At 33.1% G+C, this 7,802-nt stretch overlaps 1 long non-coding RNA gene across 1 annotated transcript; it reads left to right on the forward strand.

The window, feature by feature from the left end:
* The first annotated feature begins 2,440 nt into the window (after positions 1–2,440).
* Positions 2,441–3,064, forward strand: LOC118065934 (uncharacterized). Its single transcript, XR_004690203.1, has 2 exons — positions 2,441–2,596; positions 2,928–3,064. It is a non-coding gene; the product is annotated as an uncharacterized lncRNA (long non-coding RNA).
* Positions 3,065–7,802: the final 4,738 nt, after the last annotated feature.

Here is a 7,802-nt window from a genome sequence, read left to right on the forward strand (position 1 = left end):
TTAAGTGTCAAATTATTTTTCACACTATAATTTAATTCAACTCAGAAATTGCTGAAAAATTGATGGGTATTTGTTCAACATTACCACACACAATTTTCATGATATTCATCTCATTCAATGCTATCATGTTTATCATCAATAAAAAATGTATTCAAAATTTTTACCTTAAGTTTTGATGAATATGATTATGGGAACTGATGATTTCTCTTAAACAAATAAAACAAAACGCTGAAAATTTTAATACCAACTCATATCAGTAACTCAGATCAATCATTTTATTCAACTAAAATCAACTATTCTCTAGCTAAGACCAAGTATTCCAATGCCATGATCAATAAGTATTTTTAAGTTAATATTAATATTTATTAATCAATAAATTATTTAACATCATGCTTATCAAGATCATGATTAGCTTACCCTTTTTACTTAGAAAATAAAAAGTGAATAATAAAAAAAAATAACCAACTTTTAACTGAACTAAATTAAGCTGTAAAAACAAGATTTTTTAAAATTAAAAAAAAATACATAAATACCTGAAAGTATTGTGAGCATCGCTTGGTTGATTCTCTGCAAGTGTATCCACTATTCCCAGTGTCTGACACGCACAGTTCATTTCTACTCCTCATCAGTCTACGTATTTCCTCACTATTTTTCCACAATGGACCTCAGAGTAAAGTAAAAGAAGAAAAAAATGAAAACCAGCATAAAATAACGGACAATCATAGACGTGAGAATGGAATAGCATTGCATCAAGCTAGGGACGCATCCGTGGGTAATTCGTGCGACGATAATAAAGCGATGTCGTCATTGCCGTTCACGATAGTCGCTCGGATCGACTGCATATACGGGCAGGAGCATGTAACGGTCACTAGATGCGGCTTAAGCATACTCTGGACCATTCTAATATCAAGGACTCACACAAGCGACGATGGATGAGCAGCTTGAGCTATGAGTAGACTCTATGAGAGGTGAAGAGAGTGGATGGGGAGGAAAGGGAGCGACTCAGCATGACCTATGACCTAGCACGATGAAACCTCTGCGGATATCTGACTCATGACGCGTCGTCCTGTCTCCTGTCAACAGGTTGACACGATACGAGATTCTTCGTAGTGAAATACATCGCGTTCTATCATTTTGTATCAGTGTTTTATTTTATTTGTTCGTCAGATCATCATTTAACTGCTTAATCATTCAGTACATTCAATAAAGCTTTCGATTTTATGCTAATGGTCTGAGCAGTAAAAATTATGACTACAATTATTACCTTTTTTTTTTAAATCAAATAATGTTGGATTTCATTCCATAAATTTTTGTATATTTTAGGAGCATGAGTCTAAATAGCATCATGTTTTCTAATAAATGATATTTTGAATATAATAAAGAAATTGATAAATAAACAGTTGGGAAGATAAATAATAAATAATTTTAGAAACTGGAAAAAATAACTAAAATATTCAGAGATCTTGAGTTGAATGGCTACACAATCTACATAATTTTATTTACGAAGTTGATTATTTAAGTTTACTCTATGATCTAGTCTACTGTTCACCATAATCATGAGTATTAAAAACATTTTTATGATGAGTTTAAAAAAATAATCATGTTACTAAATATTTTCTAAACAGTCATAATTGAATCCAGTTAGAATTCCTTGACTGTTGATGCTGATCATCATCTGATAACATCAAGACCTATTCAATAATGCTCTCTATAAAAATGACTTAACACTCGATTTCATCAAGATAACAAACTACAAGAGATTTGTGAGCTCAAGGTCACATAATGGTTAGTGAAGAAATAGTTCACCAGCAAAACTGGTAGATGTAAGCCTAATGATAGACCCAAGAACCTGGTGTTTCATTGACACTCATGATTAATTACAGGAAATGCTACGAATTGGATTTTAAAAAGGTGTGCTAAAGCAAACGGCAAAAGGCATTCACAAGAACTAAACTAGAGTTAAGTATATACGTTAGAAAACCAACGATTTCGAGGCGCGGGTGATTACGCAAGGGACCGGAGGCAGTTGCTACAGCAGAGGGGACATTCAGAGACCCAGTTCTCATCTATTAATGCGCAATTACTACCTAGAACAATGTGATTACCGCGTTTAAGTCATTACGCGACTTCTCAAATGCTTCCTCTTCAAAATTTACTTGAGCTCGTTTAATACTTCCCTTTCGAACAAAATTATCTTGATAGGTCCTTTATTAGGATGTCATAAATTAAGTCATGTAATTATCAACTTTTCATTATTTTTTGAGTCACCTTGTAATCTCTTATTTTAACAATATCTTGGAACGAATTAGTTTTTATCTATGATTCACGGTGGTCGATAATAACTAAAGCGACATGTAAACAATTAAATTGTTATTGAAACATGTAAATTTTACGTCATAGAATTATCAAAGAGCTTGTACTGATAATAAAATAATTTATATATATAAACTACTGAAGGACGCATGTAGGTATTATTGTATATCATATAGAGCTGGTGGACGTAAATATAACTTGGTCAAAGAAGACAAAATGGGATTTGTCAAACAAGTGACTTTGAAGCTTTTAGTAGTTGCCATCTTGGTCATTGCTGCTGCAAGTGAGTCAATTAAATTATTATTCACTTTGTTAAAATTTATAAATAAATTATTTGTTATAAAATAATTTTTTTTGCACATTAAAAATTAGAAATGTTTGTATCAATTCTTTAAAATTAATTTTTTAAATATTTTTGAGCAACAATTTTGAGACAACTAATAAAAAATATTTATAATTTTTTTTTGCTAAAATATTTCAGAATGCTAAATATTAATATTTGCGTGCACAGTAGAAATAATTTAGCTTTGTGATGACACTTGATTATATGCTTATTTAAAAGACATGTCATTCATTATACTTTATCAATAATTACTATAATTTTTTTTTTCCAGTGCCGTTAAAGAAACGTGAAAGCACTAGCATGATGTGAGCTTCAGCATAAACTCTTTAGCCAATGTAAAATAATAAGAGAAAAATGTTTGATCACTTGAATTTTTGATCCAATAAATAATTTGATTAATTAACTAAATTAATTAGTTGTCAGTGTTATTATTTACTTTTATCTTTTTACCAAGCCGGTGAGATGTAATTTTATCAAGGTATGTTTATCATTTCTACAAAACGGCTTGCTTCCTATTTTTTATCAGAATAATATTACCCTTTGGTTTCTTGGATTTCCACGAATGAAAGAAAGAGATTGTGTAGGCGACGTTTCTAGGGGAGAGACACAAAGAAGTATTACGAGTCTCGCGTTTGTCAATGCCGAGCAATTAAGGCTTTCAAGTCTCTCGAAGTAAAGCCACTTTGTCCTGGTAAAGTCAAGAACTGAGAAACCGAAGAGCAAAGAGGAGAGTCCGCTTGATTTATATTTCCTTTTCGTTATACACGCGAGTAAAAAACTATCAGAATTCAGCTCACGATAGAGATAGTGAACAATTAAAAATCATTTAATCATTCAATGATTGTTTATTTTTATCAGAGAATTTCTCTAATTTAAAAATTTTATTTGCCATAAAAGTATGCCTTTTTTTTGATCGGTAAACATTGTATAAATATTCTTGATTTAATTCCCACCAAATGAAAATTTTTCTACATGTCGGATTGCGAGAAGCCACACGATCTACGATACGATCAATAGCACACCCCCTCGCGTGCCTTTTGCACTCGTAGATGCCGCCGCGGATCTCAATCTTTTCTTCCTCAACTCTTTAAATCTTTATTTTTTATTTTTCCAGTTATTCAATCGCTTCTCTGCTAAAAAAGTTAATTTGTATTTTTTTAACAATCTCCATCGCTTATCATTCTGAATCCAGACAATAGACTACTCATCAGGAAGTAATTAATTCTATCTTCTTTTCATTAATCACTGAAGTTCAGTAAAAAACATTACTTGGTTTTTTTTCCTTTAACCTGTAAGTTATCAACAGCTGAAAATTTTTTTTTCTTTTAATTAGACTAATTCAAAGCTTTATAAATTAACAACGAAAATTTGAACATACAGACAGGCGAAGACATTGTTATGTATTTTATGTTCACATTGACAGTCGACGAATTTGAGTCTAGCATTTTATGTTTGGTTTGTTTATTTTCAATTTCTGAACGAGACTTTAGCGGACTGGACATTTTCCTGTCATTAAAATTTTTTTATTGATTACAATATACCCCTGAGTCTAAGAGCTTCAATGATTAATGCCGAAAAGACTTAAAAATATTTAAAAAAATCAAATCCATCCCATGAATTTATTTAAAATAAGTTTAGCCTGAAGTAGATAATGTCGTTAGTATCAGCTATTGATCAGACATCGGCTCGTCTTTATTATCTCACCCCTTCGACGCCTGAAGGTCTGTTGGTTCTCTTCGAATGTGTAAATGCGAACAATCTCCCGGCAACCATAAGACTCTCGGTATAAGCAAGAACCGCGTAGATTATGGAGACCGAGAATGAGACAACGAGGGCCTGGGTATATGGAGAGGTATCGAACAGTAGCAATCGATCTGATACGATCAAATCATGGGCGACGATCGGCGCGTCCGATTCGTTGCTCTCGATCCGTTCTATAGCCATTCTCATGATCTCTCCAGGGACCTGTGAAGATAAACGCGGGCGTCTTACTTACTTCGACGACTGAGTTCTCAGGGTTGGGTGATGCTTATCAGCGACTCGAATTTATCGGGCGTTCCGTTGAAAGGGAATAGCGATCTAACGATTTTATTTGACTTCGTGGAATTTTCAGTTCATTCTTTTTCCATTCTTCCATTGATTTATACTCATGTGAATTTGTTACAATGCTTGGAATATTTATTTAGTAATTATTATACAATAGTTCATTCAATATTTATAATACAAAAAATATCTCTACTTGTTTTTAATTAATTCCTTTTAAAAAATTTCTAGTTATTGAAAATAAATTTTATTCATCATTTAGATACATTGTTCGTGATAAATATCATTTAATTATTGGTAATAGCCGACAAGGAATTTTTTTCCTTTGTATAAAGTAAATAAATGAGCTTTGTAAAATTGCCGGCATCGATAGAATAATTTTTCCTGGCTATTTAATTTATTTAAAACAAATGTCAATATTATGTTTTATTTTATCGTTATATAATGAATTAAAAAGAACAGATGAATAATTATTTTTAATTCAAAAAGAAAAAAATAAAGAAATAATTGAATATTGTTGTAGGTGTGAAGAATCATGAGGGAATTTATCCTGGGTTACACAAGTTCATTTCTAAATTGATCCTCATGCTTGAAGACAATTCCGATCCTGACAACATGCATATATAGTAATCGACGATTTCCATTAGCCGATGACTCACTCCTTCTTTACAATCACCTGTTCAATAAACTCTTCAACTCAGCGCGTATTTTTCATGCCTACACCGATGTAAACACCTCCAAGCAAAAGTCCAATCTCTTAGTCTTGGTCAACACAATGATAAATAAAAAAAATGCCAGGTTGAAGTAAACAGAAATCGATCAGCAATGCGTCACGTTCTTTCTCGTCGATTGTGGGACGTTCGCGTGACGCTAATGGCTCGTTTAGAGTCACACAACAATCGCAAGCGTCTCTCTCTCCGGGAAAACGGAACGAAATGAGTCGTGTGAACCAATCCCTTCCCCTCTCTCCCACCCCCTGATTAAGCAAAAGTCTCCATAGTGACATTTAGCCGGTTATATCTGTCTAGTTCCAGGCCATCGGGTACGCGCCGATCGCCATCAAGCCTCTCGGCCGTCCATCTCTTTACCCTCTTTACCCTCCGCCACTCTTCCGAATGCTGCGACGATGCTCTGCAGGAGCGGCTTAATGTCACGTGAATTTTATTGCTATGCTGTGGCATCGTTTTTGCATTCGCTGCTACTTTGCGTCGTAGTTGGATTTTTCACTTGTTTTCCTTATTTCCGGGAAGCTCTGTGAACTTTCTTCAAGCTATTTTTTTCAATGAGAGGAATAATTATTAAACGTTTATTCTAAATTTTTATAAACAAAATAAAATTTTAGTACTAAAAAATTTTATCATTTAATAATCATCTTAAAATTCGATTCTCCTTCAACGATACCTAAAATTGAATGAATAAGCTTATTAAAAATAAACTTCAAAATGAAAAATAACCGAAGCATATTTTTCATTTATCACCATAAATAATATAAATGAAATAGGAAGTATATAATATATGATTTCTCTATCGAAATCAATATTTCATAGACTGTGCTATTTTTTTTACGATAAATATCGTTTATGATATGATTGTGAGGTGAAAAGTAAAGTATAGAATTGTTCTAGCGATAAATCACATATGAGAAGACCAAAGATACATGTGGGCGGACTAGTTTGACAAGCGGAGTCAATCGACAAACGATTTGCATCGTCGTATGAGTAGTGTGGAGCCAAGAGTGTATGAGAAACTCGAGCGGTGCGAGTGTAATAGCTGGCTAAATTTATTCCAAGTGTATTGAGTATCGAGTTAGCAATGACATCCAACCGATTTACTGATTCGATTTATTGTCAAGTCATTTTTCTTCTGAATTATCCACCCAAGTCTTACACATCCATTGACAATAAGAGAAATATATATTTTTTTAACAAGATCATAAATTAATTTTATTCAAAGGCAAATAAATTCGTACGGGTATGAAATATGTTTATTTTACGCTACATTGTACTACACATTGTCATTATTCCAAGTAAAAAATTGATATTTCGCAAGTAAAATATCAATTGGAAAATTCCTTACAACTGATGTTTTATATTTTTTTTAGCTGATTTTTCATTTTTACGGAATTCATCCCCAACCAGTAGTGGGTGTAGAATCGAGAAGACACGCGGTGTGCGCGATTAGCACTTCCCGATACGGCTATCTCAGTTACAAGCACCTTAACACCTCTTTAAGGAACACGCCGACATAGCTCGTGAGTCGATTTCAAAGTGCAGATTGTCTCCAGCATGCTTCATTGAACCCCAATGAATAGTTCACGATGAAAAAACCACAGGTGTTTAAGAGTCTAGAGAAAAAAAATCGACCAATCGTTTTGTTCTTGAGCAAAAGACAAAAATTATTCAACTCACCGCGCACGCCCTTGTGTGTTGGCGTCGCTTAATTAACGATCGGAGAGCATGAGTTTAACGCCTTCCCTCTTCTAACTTGTAGATCGCGCCATGTGATACCGTTGGAACTTTACCTCAGATTCTCTTCTTCTTCTTCTTCCTTCTATCCTTCTTATTTATTCCTCTAAATTCTTTTCTTTTGATAGAAAAAATCTCTACTAATTCAATATTTTTTTTGGAGCTATAAATACTTTCGCTGTTTTAATTATTATTTGAATGCGAACATGTTTTGTGTATTTCTTATCATCAATACTTTCCAATTATTGAGCATATTTTTTTATAAATAGTAAATTTTATGTATTATGAGTTGATATATTTTATAACAAATATATTTTTATTGTGCTCTACTATTTTGAATAAGTATTGGTTTATTCTAATGTTTTAATGAATTTTTTTCAGAGTACATAAAATACAATAGTAAAAATTGAAACTCATTTAATTGCTTTCCTGATGCTGATCTTTCTTCCCTTGTTGGCGCGATCACAGTGATCTTCGCTCCTGGGATAACGGCGTCACATCGATAAATTTTGGAATCTCTCTCTTTTACACCACGAAGTCCGCCTAATTAAGCGGCTTCGCCCCGTAATTACGGCCAATTAACGTCATACTCGAGCGCACGCTGATCTTACATTTAAGCCTTTTATTCCTTTCTCTCT

Source organism: Chelonus insularis, unplaced genomic scaffold, assembly GCF_013357705.1.
Source record: "Chelonus insularis isolate UGA/USDA-ARS -01 unplaced genomic scaffold, ASM1335770v1 contig_324_pilon, whole genome shotgun sequence".
In the NCBI taxonomy this organism is placed as follows: Eukaryota; Metazoa; Arthropoda; class Insecta; order Hymenoptera; family Braconidae; genus Chelonus; species Chelonus insularis.